Genomic DNA, 21,593 nt, shown 5'->3' with positions numbered 1-21,593 from the left:
TGTATTTACTTCTGATGCTTCTTTTCTTCCTTACAAAGTAAATTCCATTAGACCAGAATGGAATTCTACTCCCGCCTCCTCACCCAGATGCAGGTGTGTCGGGACTTGGAGAAACTCACGGGGGATGTCACAGGTAAAACCGATGTCAGCCATTGAAGTAGACAGTGTTTTCCTGGGAGGAAAACAGAAGTTAGACTAAAAGACAAAGCAGGTTCCACCGAGACTTGAACTCGGATCGCTGGATTCAGAGTCCAGAGTGCTAACCATTACACCATGGAACCCCACGGAAGAACACTACATCCATGATTGTCTATGACGAGTTACAGCAACTCTACTAAAAGCATTTAGTCTAGCTTATCAGTCAAAATTTTTGGTCCACTGGATTGAACGTCTTACAGTGATTATGTGATTGAATGCTTAAAACCCCGCTGAAGTGGGTATTTTTAGTCCCTATGTAGGGAAGGAAACTGAGGCTTAGGGATTTCACATTTTTTATCCGTTACTTTGCTCAATTTCGGCCTATGGTCTTTTACTCCGCGTAGATTATTTGGCTATCAGGTCCATCGCCTCTAGTAAAACAAGTTTTAATGTGTTGGCTTCTGGTACATTCATGGCAGAAAATTTTCAAGAGAAGCTGTGTTTGTGAAAAAAAATGGAAAAGGTGTGTTTAAAGAAAAGGTCTGAATTTTGTCATGTGTAGTGATCGGTAAGGAGCATTATCAGAGGGGCAGCATTTCAAGATCATAGACGCATCACACGCGCCTTCATCAAGAGGAAGGTGCCCAGCGAAGGCTGCCAAATTGACTAAAGACGTCCTTTACTGCAGAGACTTCTTTTTGAGATCTAGCCTTCTTCCTTAGTTAAAGAGTAGGTTTCTAGGGCTGGGGTAGGTGGATTCCGTGGGGTTGATCCCGCAGGAGTCCAACAGATCCCTTCTCTCTCCTCCAGCTCGCCTGGTCTCGTCTCCATTCGGCTGCACACACGGAGTCTGCTCAGCAAGTTTCTGTCAAGATTTCAACAGAGCTTTAGGGATCTGAGCCTGGGAATTTGTGTTGGTGAAATTCCGGGGTGCAAGCTGCCTGCCTACACTTGTCTCAGTGGATGTACAGGCATTCTCCTACGCCTGCAGAATGACTTTTAATTCAATGGAAGGAGATCCTGCCCTCTTAAATGAGGCGGCGCAGTGACTACCCGGAGAAAACAAATATCCGCCCTCTAGACTGTTTTTCGAGTTTAGCAACAGAGGCCTCCGTGTTAGCAGCGAGAACGTCGCCACGCAGTGCCCTCTGCCTCTCCCTCACAGCCACTCCCTGCACTCCGCTGCACTCACCCACGCGGAGGAAGACAGCAGAATGGAACTCTCCTGCTAACTGGGATGAACAAAATTGCAAAGGGGGCCGACCTCTCCTTACAAGAGCCTCAGCGATTAAAAACAAACAAAAACACAAGGAATCTGCAAAACATCAATTCCATGCCAATATCCCTGTGGTTAGTCACTTATTGGTTTAGGGCCATTATAAAAATATATATAAACTTGAAAAGCAGGAAGAAGAAATTGGGAGGAAAAGAAATTAGAACTGAAACAAATCAAAGATTTCAAACAGGGAAGTATATTTTTTAAAGTTCTTATTGTGGAAAAAGAGCCTTTAAGTTAGCGCCTTCTTCAAGATCATTCATTTAACTAGTTTTACTGAACTCCTGTGAAAGGTCAGGCACTGTGCAACGTGCTAGGGATATACAGGCAAACAAAACAAAGACACAATCCCTGTCCTTGTGGAAATTGGTTCTACTAGGAAGGAAGCTCCATAGACAGTACATAAAACAAAGCCCACCCGGGGATGGGTTGGAGAAAGTGCGTGTAACTAGCAGTCTAATGGCACAGATAAGATGGAAAGCCAAAATACAAGTAAAAACTGAAAATTTTGGTTTGCACAAGAATTGATAATGCTGATAATGCAGAAGGTGCTGGTCCATGATCTTCCACATACAAAATACACAGTAAGAGTGCAGCATGTGGATCCCGATTATAAAAAAGGGAGTAGTTTATCTTGGGCAGCAACAAGACAGTAAAATATAAAAGGAAAAATAAAGAATAACTTTCACAATGGATTTAAAATTATGGCTCAGACAAGCCTCCATGCTGTTCACTTTTAGGGGGTTGTGCCAGCATTGGTACATGAACATGAAAAACCAACAAGGGCTCTGCCAGTGAGCATAGGAGCTTCAAATGGGGCTTTCATCCTTAGTAGATTGGTGAGCTTTGGTTGTCGTAGGGGAAAGAGGTGCTGAGCCCATGTAGGGAAGCTTCTTGTACTAGTTAAAAAAGAATTTGCTTGTGGCCTCATGGTGACTGAAAGGCGTTTTATGCATTTCTCAAAACAAGAAAAAAAAGGTAGCAATTTCTTGTCTCTCCCTTTAACAGATTGTGAAGTTATTGGGGAAGACTTCTAAAACCTCTTTTGGTCTAGCATTCCACGGCAAATGGAATGGACACTTATGCATCTTCTCACACAAAGATGAACCTAGACCCACAGCACACCACTTAGCAAACATTCCAGGGAATTCGTAAAATTGCTGAAGGCTCTGTGCCCCAGACTAAGAATCCCCTGCATTTGGGTTTCTCCTTTATATCATGTAGATGTTATATTATGTAGATATTATGATTGTAACTATTAAGAAACGAAATCACTCAAGTAAAATTAGGCATAAAGCTGCTAAAGAAACGTCCTCCCTAAATTCAGGCTGCATGATTCATTAACCTCAATATTGTGAAGCAGGAGGCACAGGCTCACCCACATCTGAAGCTGAGATTCTAGTCAAACCAGTTCTGAGTGTCTAACTCGTCTCAGAGTGGTTATGGGATGTGGGTTCCTGATGACGCAGTTTTGGGAGACCAGAGTCAGACATATCTAGGTCAGGCCCAGCGGATGGAACGAGGTTCATTTTTAAGCACAGAGATTGGAATCTCTACTTCAGCTTCTTCTCAACCTTTATCCAGAATTTCCCACGAAAGAAATTACACTTGAACTACATTTTCCACATTTGTTTTGAGAAAGGAAACATGAAAGTATTTCTAAGTAACAATATTTCTCTTAAGTCTCAATGACTATTCTAAAACTTGTATAAATTACACAGATTTTTTTCCTAGGCTCTATCCAGAATTTCTTGCTTCTGGAATATTAAGAAAGGGAGAAAAAGTCCAGGAATTAGTGGAAGTAAAAACACAAACAGATAAAACCACAATTATAGTGGGAAATTTTTGCACAATATACCTCTCTGAAAAACTAATAAAAAACATAAATGGAAAAATAACCATAAAACAAAGTAATGCAACTCATATAACATACATACATAGAGAACAGTGCATATATCAACTCAGGATTCAAACTTTTTCAAACACATATGGAATTGTTTCAAATTTGACATTTTACCAGGCCACAAAGCAAGGCTTCAAGAACATAAGAGGGTTAGATACAAGCTATTATTTCACAGAAAGAAAATTATGCCAGAAATAAAACCATGAAACTTGCATGTGTTTGCAAAATAATAAATATACTGCTAAATACTTAATAGTTCAAAGAATAAATCACAACTGAAATTAGAAACTATTTTGAAATGAATGTTAATAAAAATAGTACGTATCAAGACGTGTACTATGCAACTAGAAGTATACTTAAATACATGTACAAATAAAATAAATACTTAAGAGTAATAATACCAGCATTCATTACCTAAAATTAGGAATCAACCACTAATTTATTTCCAAAGAAACTTTAGGGAAGGAAATAATGAAGCAAAGTGCAGATATAAATGCAATAGAAAATAAATACAAAATGCAGATTATCAACAAAGCCAACAAAAATGGTAATCTTTTTTCTTTTTTTATTGTGATATAATATACACAACATAAAATTGACTATTTTAACCATTTTTAAGTGGCATTAAGCACAATCAAATTGTTGTGCAACCATTACCACCATCCGTCTCCAGAACTTTTTTCATCTTTTCAAACTGAAACTCTGTATCCATAATTCCTCATTTTCCCCTCTCCCCAGCTCCTGGCAATCACTGTTCTACTTTCTGTTCCTAAGAATTTACTCTAGGTATCTAGAATAAGCAGAACCATACAGTATCTGCCCTTTTTTGACTGGCATTTTTCACTTAGCATAACATCTTCAAGGTTCATCCATGTTATAGTATACACCAGAATTTCATTCCTCTTTAAGGCAGAGTGATAGTTCATTGTGTGTATGCACCATGCTTTGTTTATCCATACATCCGCTGGTGGACATTTGGGTCCTTCTACCTTTTAGCTATTGTGAACACTATTACTATGAACATGGATTTACAAATACCTGCTTGAGTCTCTGCTTTCAATTCTTTTGGGAATACCCAGAAGCGGAACTACTGGATCATATGGTACTTCTATTTTTAATTTTTTTCCAGCTTTATTGAGATATAACTGACACATAACATTGTGTGAGTTTAAGGTATACAACGTAATGATTTAATATATGTATATATTGCAAAATGATTACCACAATAGGGTTAGTTAACACATCCATCACCTCACATAGTTACAACTTTTTGTATCTGGTGAGAATATTTAAGATCTACTCTATTAGCAACTTTCAAATATACAATACAGTATGGTTAACTATGGCCGCCATGCTGTACATTACATTCCCAGCACTTATGCCTCTTATAACTGGAACTTTGCACTCTTTGACCACCTTCATCCGTTTCTCTCACCCCCTGCATGTCAATCTTTTGAGGCACTGCCATACTGTTTTCTATAGCTCCTGCACCATTTTATGTTCCCACTAGCAATGCACAAGCGTTCCAATTTCTCCTCATTCTCTCTTTGTACTCTCCAATACTTGCTATTTTCTACAAAAATGTTAATCTCTTAATAAAATTGGTAATAGCCTAATAAAATTGGCAATCTCCTGGAAAACAGAACAAAAAAAATCACAAATAACATCAGTAATGGAAAAAACACTTTTAAACTCCAGCAAACATCAAAAGTGAAAGGTGACAAAGTAAGTCTTTGTTAATAACTTTGAAAACTAAAAATAATACACAAATTTATAAAAATACATTTTCCTAAATTAAAATAGATTAATATAAAGTCTTAATGATTATGTAATATACAAAATTTAACCTGTAATTTAAATAATGGTCACAATGAAAATTCAAGTCTGGGGCCAGTCCTATGGCCGAGTGGTTAAGTTCTCGCATTCCTCTTCGGAGGCCCAGGGTTCGGGTCCTGGGTGCGAACATGGCACCGCTCGTTAGGCCATGTTGAGGCAGCATCCCACATGCCACAACTAGAAGGACCCACAACTAAAAAAATATACAACTATGTACTAGGGGGATTTGGGGAGAAAAAGCAGAAAAAAAAAAGATTGGCAACAGTTGTTAGCTCAGGAGCCAATTTTCAAAAACATAAAAAATTCAAACCCAAATCAGTATAGTTTAATTCTGTCTAATGTTTAAGGAAGATAATTACCATTCTTACACAGATTATCAAAGAAAATGGAAAAAGGCTCAGATAATTATTTTATGAAGTCGGACTAACCATGATACCAGTACTGGATAAGGATATTACATGAAATTAGAGGCAACACCTTTAAAAGTATTAGCAAAGCAAATCCAGCAATGCATAAAAGAGAAAATAAATCATAGTATATTTGGGCTTATTTCAGAAATGCAATGTGATGTAACATTCAAAACTCAATCCACAAACATAAATTCTTTTAATTTATAATATTAGTAAGGTAAAATAATAATGTGATAATCTCAATACATGTGGAGAAATTATTTGATAGAACAGTTTCTATTCATATTTTTAACTTTTAAAAAATCTCCTATTTTTAGTAAGTACAGATACACAGCAAGTTGCAAAAAATAGTACAGAGAGGTTCCACGTACCCTTCACACAATTTCCCCCACAGGTTACTTCTTTTGTAACTAAAGTGCAAGATCAAAAGCAGGAAATTAACATTGGTACAATGTTTATGTATAGTTCTACGAGGTTTTATCAAACTTGTAGATTCATGTAATGAACATCATAATCGATACCACAGAACATCACTGCAATAATCTCCCTCTGACTACCCTTTCATAGTCGTGCCCACATCCGCCTCCCACTGTCCCTAAACTCCTGGAACCACTAATTTGTTCTTGTTTCTGTAATTTTTCCTTTTGACCATGTTGCGTAATTAGAATCATGCAGTGTGTGATCTATCAAGACTGGCTTCTTTAGTCAGCATAGTGCCCTAGACATCCTTCCAAGTTGCTGATCTATCGTTAGGTTTTCCTCCTTCTTGCTGAGTAGTATTCCATGGTGTGGATGGACTATCTTTTGTTTAGTATTCACCTACTGAAGGACATTTTTGCTGTGTCCAATTTTTGCCCGTTACAAATAAGGCTGCTATGAACGTTCATGTACAGGTTTTTGTGTAAACGTAAGTTTACTCAAGAGTGAGATTGCTGAATCATTTAGTATTTTCATGTTTCATTTTACAATAACTGCCAAAAATTATTTTCCAGAGTGACTGTGCCATTTTACGTTTCCATCAACATAAAAATTAATTGTGTTTCTAGAAAGTTACTACATGCAATAAGAAAATTCAAATAAATATGCTCTTAAATGGCATATCAAACATCAAATTCCTAGGAAAAAATCTAGATTGGAACACTCAATATTGTAAAGATATCGATTTCCCCCAAAATTGATCTATAGCATTAGTGCATTGCTAGTAACAACATCATCAGGTTTTTTCTGGATATTGATAAATTGACTAAAATATAATATTAAAAAGAAAATGGTTGAAGTAGCCTAAGATTGTCTTCAAAAAGAAAAGCAAAATTAGAGGACAGACTTTACCAAATACTAAAGATGTAAAGGTAGCATAACTAAGAAAATACGACATTGTCCAAGGACAGAAAATGGCACTAAATGGAATTCAGATTTAGACCTCCACACTTAATACTCTGCTTTATGAGCAAAGGAGCACTGCAGATAGAGTGAGAAAGAATAGTCTTTGCATAAATTATGACTATCTATAAAGAAAAAAATGATCAAATGAGTATCTACAAGCAAAAAAAAAAAAAATTAAATTGAACCCTTTCACCGTATCCACAAAGCCAATTCCAGGGAGACTGTAGATCTGAACGTAAAAGTTAAATAAATAAATGGATAGATAAATAAGTAAATAAATAAAGCAAGTAAGCATCTATAATACAACATAGGAGACTATCTTCATGACTTTGAACTAGGGAAGTATTTTTTTAAACTTGACACTAAAAGCACTAACCATAAAGGGCAATCCTTTCCATCTGGATCAAGTCCTTCAGTCCTCAGAATTTTTCCTGTATTTCCTGATAAAATTTCTCTCCAATTTTTCTTTCATCTCTTTCTGGAGCTGCCATTAATCAGATGATATTGAATCTCCTAAATTGGTTGTTCAACTTTCTTTTCACTACTATTTTCCATCTTTGATGTTTTTTACTTTTTTGGGAGTTTTTCTAAGCTTTATCTTCTAAATTTCCTATTAACTACTTTTTTCTGCTATCGTATTCTTTATTTCCAAGAGATCGTGGTCTCTTCATCATCATTAAAAAGAATTGTCTTATTGCCAGGTGAGATGGAGTAAGCACATTTTACTCTTTCTCTCACACTGAATGCAACTATAGAACATGGACAGAATGCATGAGGGAAGGATTTCAAAATACTAAAAAAAACCCCCAGCAAATATAAGAGAAAATAACTCCAGCATTACCCTGTCCATTCTCCTAATTGATCTGTAAATTTAATGCAATGTAATCAAAATCCCAGCACAATTTTTATAGATAGAGAAAAACTGATTCTAAAATTTATATAGATAGGCAAAGGAACTAGACTAGCTCGAGCAATTTTGAAAAATAAAAATTAAATAAGATCATACTATCTGATTTTAAGACTTAGCATAATTGTCGGTAACCAAGACAGTGAGGTATTGGCAGAGGATAGGCAGGTAGAGCAATCAAACGGAATAGGGACTCCAGAAATAAACTGACACAAATGTAGAAAGTTTATTTTTGACAAAAGTGTGAAAAAAAATCAAGGAAGAAATTATATTTTTCAACAAATAGTATTGGGACAATGCGTTATTCGTATGCAAAGAAAGGAAGGAAAGAAAGAAGGAAAGAAAGAAAGAAGTCTTGATGTAAACTTTACAATTTATACCCCAATTAACTAGAAATTGATCACAGATATGAATGTAAACATAGAACTTTCAGAAGAAAGCATAGGGGAAAATCTACATGACCTTGGGTTTCGTGATATGTTTCTAGACATAGCACTGTCTATAGAAGAAAAAATTATAATAAATTGGACTTCATCAAAATTTAAAATATTTGCTCTGCAAAAGACGCTGTAAAGAGAATGAAAAAAGGGAGCTAAAGACTGGCAGGAAATATTTGCAAATCACGTGCCTGACAGGGAATTGTACCTGGAATATGTAAAGAATCCTCAAAACTCAAAATCAGAAAACAAACAATCCAACAAAAAAATGGGCAAAAGACATACAGGCACACTTTATCGAAAGGAGTATGAGGATGGCAAATAAGCACACGAAAAGATGTTCAACATGATTAGCCATTAGAAAATGCAAATGAAAATAATAAGATATTACTACACACCTTTTAAAACAGTTAAAATTAAAGATACTGACAATATCAATGGCTGGTGAGGATGAGGAGCAACTAGAAATCTCCTTCGCTGCTGGTGAGAATGAAAAATAGTCCAGCCATTCAGGAAAATAGCTTGACAATTTCTTATAAAGTTAAACATACACTTGCCATGTGCCCAGCAATCCCTCTTCTACGAATCTATCCAAGAAAAATGAAAGCCTGCGTACACTAATGATTATAGCTTTTTTGCTCCACAACTGCCAAAACTGGAATCAACCCATACGCTCTTCAGTGGGTGGATGAATAAATAAACTGTAGTACATTCATACATGGAATTCTATTCAAAAGAAAAAGGTATGAAATTTTGATATATACAAAAACTTTGATAAATCTCAGGGCACGTTCTAGCTCAAGTGTAAGAAGCTAATCTCAAAAAGTTACATACTGTGCGATTCCATTTCAATAGCATTCTCAAAAAGGGCCAAACTGTAGGGACAGAATATGTATCTGGCTGTCAGCTGTTAAGTGTGGGGTTAGGAGATGACTGTAACGGGATAACACGGGAGGTTTATGGATGGATGGAACTCCTCTATATCCTGATTACGGTAGAGGTTACAGGAATATATGCATATGCTTTCAAAAAGTCAGTTTTACTCTATAATAATTTTTTTAAAAAATAAAAATAGCTTCCATTTTGTGACATAGACTAAATATTCTCTACAATTTATCTGAGGAACACTCCATCAATTTTATCTTGTTGAAATAGTTTATTTTGAGCAGCGTTTTGGGGACAGAAAACTCGGAGGCACCCTTGAGCCTTGCACATCACTGGGGGCGGCGTGTTATAAGGCTCTGTTACAGCAAACCTTTTGAGGAAAGAGAAGCACTTCTTTTTTTCTGGCAGCGTGTGGAGCGCAGTAGCAGTGAGGTTTTGCTGGGTCTAAGAATAGGAAAGTTTTAGACAAGAAACTGCACCTCTTGCACCACTGTGGGAGGATAAGAGAAGGGAGAAATGTACAGGTAGGTGTTGTCTCCGCAGGGAATCCCACAGTAAAGCAACGTTTTGGCGTAGGGTAAAATCTCGGACGTAGTCGGCAGGATTCGAACCTGCGCGGGGAAACCCCAATGGATTTCTAGTCCATCGCCTTAACCACTCGGCCACGACTACAGCTGTGAGCCAGCTGTTCTCAAATCATAAAAGGAAACGTAGTAGGTGTAAAGCTGATTCCTGAGTAGGCAAAGTGTGTTTAACGAGTTGGGCAAGAAGAGTCAGATGATTGAAGGCTTGGGGAGGGAGATCAAACACCCTCTGGCAGCTCCCGACACTTAGGAGCACTAGAATGAGAGCACTCACTACGCAGGTATTTTCGTTTGGAGGAAAGTTCAGGTCAATTCATCAGCTAGCGCTTGCCTCCTTGGTGGATGAGTTGGGCTCGTGCTGGGTGCTGGAGTCTCCGAAAAACTGGAACCAAATCTACTCAGCACTGAGGTGGAGTCAGGGTAACCCTAGTTTTAGGCCTGGATGGGACCGATTCTTCTGCTAGAACTTCCAGGAGGCCAGCCTCCTCGAAGAATGATACTGTGCTTAACGGGTTTCAGGGGAGGAAATGCTCCTGCTGATTTGTGGCTAAGGTGGAGGGAGAGAGAAACGATGCTGAAAACCTCTTCTGGATCCCTCACTCGTTGTCCCTAGGCTCCCAGGCTTACACCTAAAGTATTACAATCATTGTGCTTGGGACAGTGCTTTGCAAATGTCAATGCGATTTCACTTTCCAGACGCGCTAAGAAGAAACTTTTAGGTATAGTCGGTCCACGAGTTTCATTTCTTGTGAGATCCCAGCTGTTTTCTAAAAAACAAATGGAGGTGGGGGGGAGCAATGCAAGAGCTCATTTTCTCTAAATTCAACCAACACAGCACGTTTCCTGTTCTTCTTTTTACATTTCTAACTCACTGGTTCCTGCAGCAGAATTTCCACATGCTCTACAGAAATGATTTAGAATAAAATGGCTAAGTGTGGATGCCAGATCAGATCCCAAGACGCATAGATAGACAGGTCCCCATTTTATGACCAAAAAACTGTTAATGGGTAAGAGGTGAGAGCAGATGAATATGATGCCTCTTGAGAAAGCTGAGATAATTGCTTGTCTTTAATACACTATATTTAACCAGAAGTAACAAAATATTCTTTAAATAGAGTTCTATTTAATTCAGATATCACTGAGAACGTCTTATTTTTAGGGGGAGGGAAAACTAGATCTAATTAAAGATCAAATAATTTCCTTTCATCTGTGTCCAGAAAAGATCAACTGTGCCATGACTGATAAACAGAAGGCATGTGATCATGGGAAGTAAGAGCATATCACTCACTCTGTCTTTTCATAGATTCAGAGCATTTCTAATGTGTTTTTCCATTGGCATTCTTTGGAAAATTCCCAACCATTTGATTTAAAAGATTGTCCACCTTATTTTAACTCTTCATTTTCTGCCTGTCCCTGGAGGAATATTTTGGGGGTAGATCTCTGTCATGAGGGCTCCTAAACATTTTTTAAAATTTGCAACATTTTATTATGAATATAAAAGCCCATAAAAGAGTTCTTCATCAAAGCATGCACACAAACTAATTTTTAAGGTCTAATTAAATGTTAGCGGGTGAGAGGGGTAGAGAAGCCTCTGTGAATTCTATAAGCCTCTAACCAGTGACAATTATTCAAGAAACAAACTCAAGGCCCATGTGATTGTGAGTGAAAAACACAGTTGATCAAACCATGGACTACTGTGGAAACATTCAAAAACATCAAAGTCCTTGAGTCTACATTTAGAGAATTCATCGTTCTCGTGCCAAGTAAAATAAATGTTCCTTCTACCCATCAAACCTGGGTAATGATGACTAACTCACACTGGGGTGGTGGGTGGAGAAAATAACCCATAATCCTACCTCCCAGAAACCAATAATAGCATCACTTTGATGTATCTCCTTCCCCTCCCTCCAGTATTTTGAATGTAAGAAAATGTGAAACGTTGAAGTCATATAGAACATAAATTGTGCTGATATCTTCCAGACAAAAACACCAGGAATACATATGCAGTTGAACAGGTTGGGATTATCACTCCTTGTAGCAATCGAGAGTACACACCACGGGGAATCGTGGGTACACATCAGTAAAAGACTACTAGAAAGTACTTACATGATTTAGTCTTGTGTTAGGCGATTTAGGGGAAGACAAAGGAGCAGGGCTTTGTTCTGGACTGGATGCTGTCTGGAAGCAGGGGTGCTTCTGTGATTGGGTAGCTTAATAAATCCTATCCCGAAGGAAGGAAGAATAGAGCAATTCTAAAACTATGATTGGTAAAGAAGATGTAGTCACTCATATTTCCCAAGATAAGAGAATTTTGGATTATTTTTTTAACACTGTTTTTGGGTTTGTCTGTGTGTTCAGACGTGATTACAGAGTGATCTTATTTTTGTCTTGATCCATCATTGTCACAGAAAGTGTTGACATTGGTGTTCTGCGAAATTGTTTAGGTTCAACAAAAGAACATTAAATTCTGGATCATAGTACCAGGTCAGCTCCCAAACATCAGGGGCTGCTTTTATCTTTCTCAGTTTTGTGTTTTACTAATTTAATTGAATATTATATCATAAACAGTTTTTGAGGAGCTTCCTAAATGTCATTTTAGTGGCTTTGTAATGTTCCGTTATTCAGATGAAGAATTAATTAAATATTCCCCCCTGTTAAACATGTATTTTATTTCTGCTGAGCTACTGTTATCAATTTTAAAAAATGCCACAATTGTTTTTGTGCACAAAATGTTTTTCTTTATTAAGATTAAGCCCCTAGGGAAATATTGTGCAAAACAAATTACTGAGTCAACTGTTATCAAGCTTAAAATGAATTGAAATGGCTGTATTTGTTAAGTGCTATGGTTGCAGGAAGAAATAACATCTTGTGAGAATACAAAGAAGGGAATATTATTCCTGTCACCTCAGAGGAACAGAGAAGCTGGTGAAATTTAACTACAAATGAGTTTTCGGGATAAGGGATTGAGGAAACTTTTCCTTTGTAGTAAATCAAAAATTTTACGAGATTTACTTGTTTGTGTCCTAGAAACATCCTCTGGTTCCCAAAATTGGCAGCCAGAGTCTAAATTTATTGTCCCTGTCATGCTTATTAACAAGAAGCTGGCTCCACATCCTCCTCACCCGAACCATATAGGCTCTAAACCCAGAATCAGTCTTTATTTACAATACTGCCAAATTTTGTCTGGTATTTACATGTTTCTATTTGTCCTTTGAGCTTTTTACACCACAGAATGTCACTAAGTCCAGCTCTTTAGAAAACTTGTTCTCTGGGATTGTGCCTTTTCTTCTGCTTTGGAATGCTCACAAGTCCTTCACTAAGGAGCAGAGAAGTGAACTTTTTTGAGTGATTTGGAGCCCACCTGGGAATCCTCCTTTTCCATTAGGAAGGGAGTTTAGTCAACTCCCCATTGACTTTCAGCTGGCATCCCCCCTCAAGTGCAATTTTGAATAGTCTTTTGGGCCAAGAGAAGGGTAACCCAGTTTAACGCCATCAAAAAGAGTCACTAGTTACTATTTAGCTGTGAAAGTGAACACATGTGACCCTGATTCTTTTGACTCCCCTTCATTCTGGTTCTCTCTCCCACTAGAATCTGCAAGTCTGAGGCTGCCTAGAGGTGCTGCTCAGCTCTAGCCCACCATTCAGCAGTTCAGAGACGTAGACGTGAATGGACATGTCCTCAGAGATGAGTGGCTAGAGAATAAACTCAATAGTTAAGACAGCTTGAATCTCACTATCCTCCATAAGATCTCGATTTGCTAGGGATGAGGCCTTAAATCTATGAGCAAGAAGCCTTGGATGAGCCAGGAAATTCTTTATTGCCAAACCAAATGTTTGCAGACCCTCCAGACAGCAAATGTCTGTCCCACTCATTATTATCTCACCTTAGCACTTTGATAAGAGTTAAGAGACTGTGGAAGGACCGGGCAGACTGGTTAAAGGACTTGAAATTATTTGGGGTTTCCCCATGGAGGTTCTAACCCTGCTGACTGGTCATTAAGGAATGAGCCAGTTAGAGTTTTAGGTAGTTTCAACATCAGAGACATTAATTTAGAGTGAAGAATTTATTATTCAGGAGACTTAGGATATGGATCTGCTATCAGCAGAGTCTGAGAATAAAGGTGAAACAACTACCATTGTCTAATGTTAGTCTCTGTGACTAACAGGATCAACAGCCCAATATGCTCCCCATGTTCAGATTGAAGAGGATGGTCACTGATCATGGATAATGTCTATGTGAACACAGGTAACTATTAAGTCTGTGTGTGCCAAGACTACTGGGAAAAATAAGCTTGATTCTCAAAGATGTCCATTGTCATTCAGTCAATTATCACAGCAGTCTGGAAGCAGCAAACCAATTTTCTGAGCCTACCAAAGAAAAATATCCTTTTCTGCAAACGAAGAATACAGAGTTTAGTACTGGTCAGGGCCTAGTACCTTCCTCAGTGTGAAAGGTGTTATCAGTGAAGCAGGGGTGGACCAATGGCACAATATATAGGTCCAGGAATCATAGGAGAGGGAATAATTGGTGGAGAGAAAAGTTTGCTTTCACACAAAATCTGTGGTCTGAGAGATCTGGGTTTTCAGAAAATCAAAGTAGTTTACCCATAATTGACTGCATAATTTAGAAGAAATAGTGGTAGGTCATCATAGTTGTGCAGATAAATAAAAGTCAGATAACACTGGGTCTCACTGCACCAAACAGTTTTGATTTCACACAATCCTACTGGGAAATTCTCCAAAGTATTTTAAGAATGTGGGTACATAATCAGAGAAGTCAATGACAGAGAAATGGCCTTGAGAACTTTATAATAAAAATAATGTTTAAGTATCATATCGTTTATTTGAAAACATGTTCTCAGATGAATTTTTGATGTTATTGAGATAAGACAGAATAGGAGCTACAGAAGAACATTTCATTCTATTGACCAGTAGTTTCTGGCCTTGTTACAGATATCTGCCTTATCAAGCTGCTGGAAATAAGAAACTAACTACTCTATAGACTAAAGCATCTTACTTTTTGTTAACCAGTCCTTACAACTTCACATTTTGTTTATTGCAGAGATAAAATTAATGGCATACTTTTTTACTGCTTTCCACAAAAAGAGTTACTCTTAGTTGAAAGCTTTAAAATTCTCTAAAAAGAAAAGTATATAGATTTACTTATCTCAACTAAGTATATTCAGCAATCTATAGTGTCCTTGGCTATATTTCTGGATTGTCAGAATTGATCTTCCCAACTCACTTGAGACAGTTCATAGCAGCTTATATGGGATATCAAATAATTGACAGCAGCAATTTGGGGGGTTCAAAATAAGGAGAGAGAATTCCTGCCTGGGACATGAGAAACTGAAACACATAAAATATGACAGAACTGGATTTGGCAATTTAGAAAGACTTTGGTGGGCAAAAACACAGCTTTTCACAAGGTGAAAGAGTTATAGGATATTTTTCAATGTGCCTGGAATGTAGTGCAAAGAATGAGAAAGATACAGAGTAGGGTGAAATTCAAACCACAGAGAGGTTTGAATACAAACTCAATAAATGGAAATATGAAGGCTAATAATTTGCTGAATTTGTGCTTTGAGCCACCTGGTCTCTAGCCAATTTACATGTCTATACTCTTTTTTATATTTCCAAAACCTTGAGGTAGGAGTTGTTATCCCCATTTTACTGATGGAGGAAAGAGGCCCTAAGAAGCAGAATAAATTTGAATATTAAGTAGCTAATAAGGGGTTAGTTTGAGTTCAATCCATCTACATCCACTCAGCTAACAGCCATCTGCAACCACCACTCTCCTACTTTGCTTTCTAAAAATATTCTACATGACCAAAATACTACAGACAAATAAACCAAAAAATTTCAACTACCTTCTGATTGTTGGGCATAGAGAGAATAGGTAGTCTGTAATAAATGATCTACAATTATTGTTTAAAATGTTTGGATTCTCTCCAATAAAGAATAAAAGTATTGAAAGCTATCAAGTAGGGAGAGTTACTATGTTACAGAATGCAGAGCAAATAGTGTATGAAAACCATTCACCTTCATCTAGATATAAAATAAAAGAGAATCACGCACTACTCACAAGTGTTTACCAAGTGGTTACCAGAGCAAAGAGGTTTCCTCTAATTCTTACTCTAATGGACCTCATATTCTATGCCGTATAATTTATACCACATTCTATTTCTTTACTTCCCATCCTTTTCCCTCGGCCAACAGAAAAAACGAAGGGGAGAAAGCATGAGAGAGAGGGAAAAAAAGTACAGAAGGTTAGAAAATGAAGGAAGAAGTTCTGGGGACCATGGGAAGGGGACTAAAGGAACAACAGTGTGGAATAAGGCTCAGTATGTCTGCTTTAGGGAGCCAGTTAAAATGCTGAGCGAGAATAGTACAAGGAGCCTTTAGCCTGTGACAGGGGTGCCCTCTCCACCTATCTTCATTCTTAAATTAGCTTGTGGGAGGAAGAAGACGTCAGCACTGCAGCAAACTGGCTGAAAAAGGTCTCTGCAGCCAGCAACTGACCAGATCTACCTCCACCTTCTCACGCCCTTGGTTTCCGGAAGTCTCCGCGGGAAACTAAGGAAGTGATGGGCGGCGTGGTCCTTGGAGGAAGCCGAGCGCAAGAAAAGCAATTGGGCCAGAGAGGAGGGGGCCGGGGGAGTGGAGCCGGGTGTGAACAGAAACCTCCTCTCAACACCTGGCACCAGGGCTCTAGGGCTGCAAGAACTTTTTGACTAAGCTCAGCTTTCAGCTCCAGTCTAACATTCGTTCTTCCTGCTTTGCGTTTTTGCAGTCAGTTCAGAGCTCGTGTTTTGTCCTGCAAGTTTAAGAATTAATTATTTTCTTTTCTGGATGCTATGTAGAGTTGAGAGGTCGAAGGCCAGGAGAAGCTCCTTTCCCGCACTCATTGTGAATGACCAGAATATGAGGGTAGTTGAATGGTCTTAAGGCTCCTGACTCCGAAGGTTCTGGTCTCCCACTCCGTGGAGGAGTGAGCTTGAATTCCGCTTCCGTCAGGGTCATACTTGTTTTTGTTATATTGCCCTAAATCATGCTTCAGTAGGGATCACGTAAGATTTCCTCTCTTTCCCCCACAACTCTCCTTCGGTTGCTCAGATGACAACCGCTCGCCTCTTCGCGTCGACAAATCCTGGACTCTCGCGCTTGAGTTCCTCAATGACTTCCACCTATAACTCCTCCCTTTCTGTCCATAAGGACATCAACCTATTTTACCGACAGTCGGTAAAGGAGCTGGTGCGGCTGCACCACACAGCCTCACAGAAAAGTGGCAGCAAAGAAAAAGGGCGTCCTTTGTATCTCAGCCCAAAGAGTTACCAAAAGAACATTCCCGAGTTAGAAAACCTGGGGTATTTCCAGCGTGACCTGGACGCATTTAGAGACGTTAGCCCTCTGTGAGAGAGAGGCCGACAGCGGGTTTGCGCCCAGTAACGAAACAGCATATAGAACCCATCTTTTTCAAAAAGAATAAAGGGAAGAGCCTCCCTTTAGCGAAAGAGAACTCCAGACGGAAGCCAGAGGAAAGGGAGTAGTGGGACCGGCCGAGTATTAAAAATATTTCCCAACGCCACTTGCTAGAAGTTTCTCAAATTCCATTTTGGGGAAGCCAACGGTCCCGAGTGTGGAAATGGAGAGAACAGATGAAATGAGATGTAGTTTTTGATCTTTGTCAAACTATTCCTTGTCTCATGGAGACGAATGATAATAGTCACTGGAAGGCTCAGAGACTCCCCCATGTCGGAAATTGCCTGTCCCTTGCATTATCTTAATTGTTTTTATGTTTCTTGAGCTTTGGCGGTGACTGGAACACAGTAAGTTTTCACGAAATATGTTGATAAGGAAATAAATAATCAACGATCTTGAGACTCCAGCCAAGCCACAAACTCCAACGGGCTCTGTGGCGCAATGGATAGCGCATTGGACTTCTAGCGTAGACAAAGAGATTCAAAGGTTGCGGGTTCGAGTCCCGCCAGAGTCGTATATGTTTTGACACCAAATGGACACCCATGCCAATAATTTCTCTGTTCCTGTACAAATTGGACATTTCTCCACAGTGAGCAAATTCCACTTCCCCACATTTCTCACTGAGGTTCATTACTACTTTCTGGTCTTTGGTTCTGAGGAGTGTCTTCATAAGCACTCCCATGTGTCACTACAGTGGCTCCAAGACCAAATAAGGGGAAAGAGAATGGATACACGTGATACAAGTTGAATATTAAATGAATACTAATAACTACATATTTGTTATGAAAAACAATTTCAACTTGCTGTTTTCCCAGACTTTGCTTGAGGATTGCCGGGAGGCGTTCTAAATTGTGTCTGTAAGAATCCTGCAGCGTCCACTTATAAATGCCTCAGTTCTCTAGCTGGTGAAACTCAAGACCCAGGTCTGCTCTTCAGTCTCTCACTCTCAACCCTATAAGCGCTCATTGGTAGCACAGAGGCTTCAGCTCTAAAAGCTTAATTAAAATTTAATTTGCTTTTAAATGGATGATGGATGAGGTTGCCTAGAGCTAATTTTGGTCCAAAACCAGGATCTGTAAGTTATTCTCCCCACCTCCCTCCCCATGTACAAATGGAGATAGAGCCGAAAAATGTCTTCTTTCCCTCCTAGAACATGACTTCTTTAATTTCCTCCACTGGTGCCTAGTTTCAAGTATCTTCCCAGAAAATTATGTAACGTTCCACAGCATGGGTTGTACCATTGTATTATAAACACCTCGTATCTTATATCCAGATTGCTTAGCATCAAGTAATCTGGCCCACTCCCACTGAAGGCCCCTGAAAGTGTCTTCCACTTGCAATAATATTTCTTCTTCTGGACTACAGATCCACTGCATTGCCAGTAGTGTCTGCACCTGGCATGCTTCCATGTGATATGAAGGGAGAATTGGTTAACTTTTGCCTTTGCTTGCTGAGCCTGTGCTCATAAATCCCCCAATAAAGTTTTTTCTTAAGCCGTGTCATATGACATGATGGGTTTTCCCCTCTTTAACTTGCACAACGATTTGGTGATGATGTACCCTTTCACCACAATCAGCAGGTGTCGCAATTAACCACCTATAGAATATTGTCCGCTACCCATTCCTCATATTATGTCACGTGTCTAGCAGGCTAGGCAAAGAAATAGGATGTGGTGGTTTCACAGCCTCTGACCCTTATTTATTCCTGTATAAATTTCTTAGTAAGTTACCTTTGTCATATATTAAATTTACATGTATATGTTGACGATTTCTGAATTCTCTATTTCATCACTTGTATTATTGGTTGATCTCTGCACCAACAATGCATGCTCTTAATTACATGAGTTTTCTAATAAGTCTTGATAGCTAGTATGATAAATACTACTATCTTTTTCTTCTTCAAAATTCTCTTGACTGGTGCAATCACAGGACTTACATTTTCTGTTTCCCTTCCCTCAAGGATCACAATCTTGCACTGCCTGTTTCTTAAACTCTGTTTTCTAATGGTTATTTCATTTTTTCCCCCTAATTTTTGTATAGACAGAGGGTAACTCCCCTAGCTGTTAATCCTTCATGGGTGGAAGTAGAATTTTCATTTTAAAAAATAATGCATCACAGAGATCACCAATTATTTTCAACATTCCATAGTAGTTTTGTTAGATTTTTAGATTTATTTTAGATTTATTGATGAGGTCATCAATAAATAAGTCTGTGTACAGACTCTCTTAATCAGTTGATTGATTTCTTTTTATCTATGTATTCTATTCCCTGTATCTTTCTTCTTCATAGGAAATCATTCTACTGCATTAAATGTTTGCATTCTTATTATCATGTTTCCTTACCAAATATGCAATGTTTTGTGAATATTTTATTGCATATTATGTGAATTATATTTTACACACATATTTTATTTCTGACTTTTTCCATAACCATCATTATTGTATTTATATGTCCTTCAAATGCTGAGCACATCTCATGGTGCGCATCCATCATATTTTGCCTTTCTATACTCCCAAGGAGATGCCCTTTTAGTTCTTGATACAACAAGTAACTCTGCCCAAACATCTTCGTACACATTTCTTCCGGGACCTGTGTGAAATTTTCCCTGGATATATCCCAAGAGACGTAATAGTTAGAGAATATGTTCTGCATATATATTGATTGGGTTGATTGGCTCCAGATTGCTATCCAGAATAAATGCAGCATTTCCAACAAAACTGAGTATCCATAAAAACCTGACACTCTGTGGCATTATCAAGCTTAACAGCCTAAGAGTTGTAAAGTGATATCACATCGAGTTTCCATCTCTCATCTAATCGACGACTCTGAGAACTTCATGGTTTTTATGGTTGTTAATTTTTTCCTGTAAACTCCTGTAAACTGCTAATCTCTATTGCTTGCTCCCTAATTATATCTGCTGCTTTTAATTTAAGGTTTACAGGCAATTCTTATATGTTAATGCTTTATCAGTTTCAAATAATTTTCTTGTGATTTAATAATACCTATTTTATTTTCAGACCTAGTAAGAATACCAAAAGCTATTTTGCTGATGATATATTGTTCGTGTCAAGATTAAACATCTTCAGAGCTAAGCACGGGTACAAAATGTGTGGTGAAAGAAACTAAAGCCAAAGCCACTGCCTAGGTGCCGGGCTGGAAAATCTACTTTCTTTCTTTTTCTTCTTCTTTTTTTTTTAAAGATTGGCACCTGAGCTAGCATCTGTCACCAATCTTTTTCTTCTTCTTCTTCTCCCCAGAGCTCTCCAGTATGTAGTTGTATATTCTAGTTGTAAGTCCTTCTGCTTCATGCTATGTGGGACACCACCTCAGCGTGGCTTGATGAGCGGTGCCATGTCCCAGTCCAGGATTTGAACCAGCAAAACTCTGGGCTGCCAAAGCGGAGTGCTTGAACTTAACCACTCAGACACAGAACCGTGCCTACTTTCTTTCTTCTTTATATCTCTGTGTGTATCCACACCACCTTTATTAGCTTTTATATGCAAGAACATTCAGCCTTTCATACTTATGAATTAGTACCAAAGGTCCATATGGAAGGTCTCCAGCTCAGCGTTGCTGCAGTTCCTGAGTCCTCTTTTTCTCCTGGCGGCTCATGATGTGTAAGCTCTCCATATGGCAATATGGGGAGAATTCCTTTCCATGCACATAGGTGAAAGAGTGGGGGAAATAGTTTGGAGATGGGAAAAATCTTTCTTCAAGTTGCTTTCAGTCCAATTTCCCTCACCTCAGTGGAACGAAATTCAATTTTGACTAGTTTAGTTTAATATATCTAGATGAGCTCCATTCAATAAACCACTATTAAATCTGGCCTGTAATAGGTTTTGCCAAGTAGTTAGATTCACAACTGAAGGCTTAGGGTCTCTCCGTAGGACACTGAGTCTAGAATCTTTAGATTGAGAACAGGATGCAACAAGATATGAGAGCACGAGAAAAGAAAGAATCAGAACATCAGGTATCAGGAAGAATTTTGGGGGCTTAAATTATACTTGAAATCCTATGGGAGGAAAAGTATATTCTGTCACTCTCAAAGCTGAAAACATCGTTCTCATTCCTTCGAGTGGCTACATATTGTAAGTAGAGCTGTTACTGGAGCCAAGGACTTCTGAATAAGAACTTTTAAGTAACTGAAAATGGGGCAGGGGATAGACAGATTATATTGATGCTAATGAGAATGCAGTAACAAGGCAGAAGTAGAAATGGCATGCACATTTCCTGGGAGTCCAAAGATAAATAGTTATAGAGAGGACATCCACAAGGAATCTGGTCTGTCACAGTGAGAAGAAAAATTGCTTGGAGCTTTTGCTCAGTTTTGGAGAGTTGGTACTAACAATGCCA

The 21,593-nt window shown here is 38.4% G+C and overlaps 3 non-coding genes across 3 annotated transcripts; 1 reads left to right on the top strand and 2 right to left on the bottom strand.

The window, feature by feature from the left end:
• Nucleotides 1-209: 209 nt before the first annotated feature.
• On the bottom strand, nucleotides 210-281 carry TRNAQ-CUG (transfer RNA glutamine (anticodon CUG)). The gene has a single exon. It is a non-coding gene; the product is annotated as a tRNA-Gln (tRNA).
• A 9,484-nt stretch (nucleotides 282-9,765) lies between these two features.
• On the bottom strand, nucleotides 9,766-9,847 carry TRNAS-AGA (transfer RNA serine (anticodon AGA)). Its single transcript has one exon. It is a non-coding gene; the product is annotated as a tRNA-Ser (tRNA).
• A 7,821-nt stretch (nucleotides 9,848-17,668) lies between these two features.
• Nucleotides 17,669-17,755, top strand: TRNAR-UCU (transfer RNA arginine (anticodon UCU)). The gene is given in 2 exon segments: nucleotides 17,669-17,705; nucleotides 17,720-17,755. It is a non-coding gene; the product is annotated as a tRNA-Arg (tRNA).
• Nucleotides 17,756-21,593: the final 3,838 nt, after the last annotated feature.

Source organism: Equus asinus, chromosome 8, assembly GCF_041296235.1.
Source record: "Equus asinus isolate D_3611 breed Donkey chromosome 8, EquAss-T2T_v2, whole genome shotgun sequence".
NCBI lineage: Eukaryota > Metazoa > Chordata > Mammalia > Perissodactyla > Equidae > Equus > Equus asinus.
Note: the sequence above shows the minus strand (reverse complement) of the source record. Positions and strands in the feature narration are given on the sequence as shown.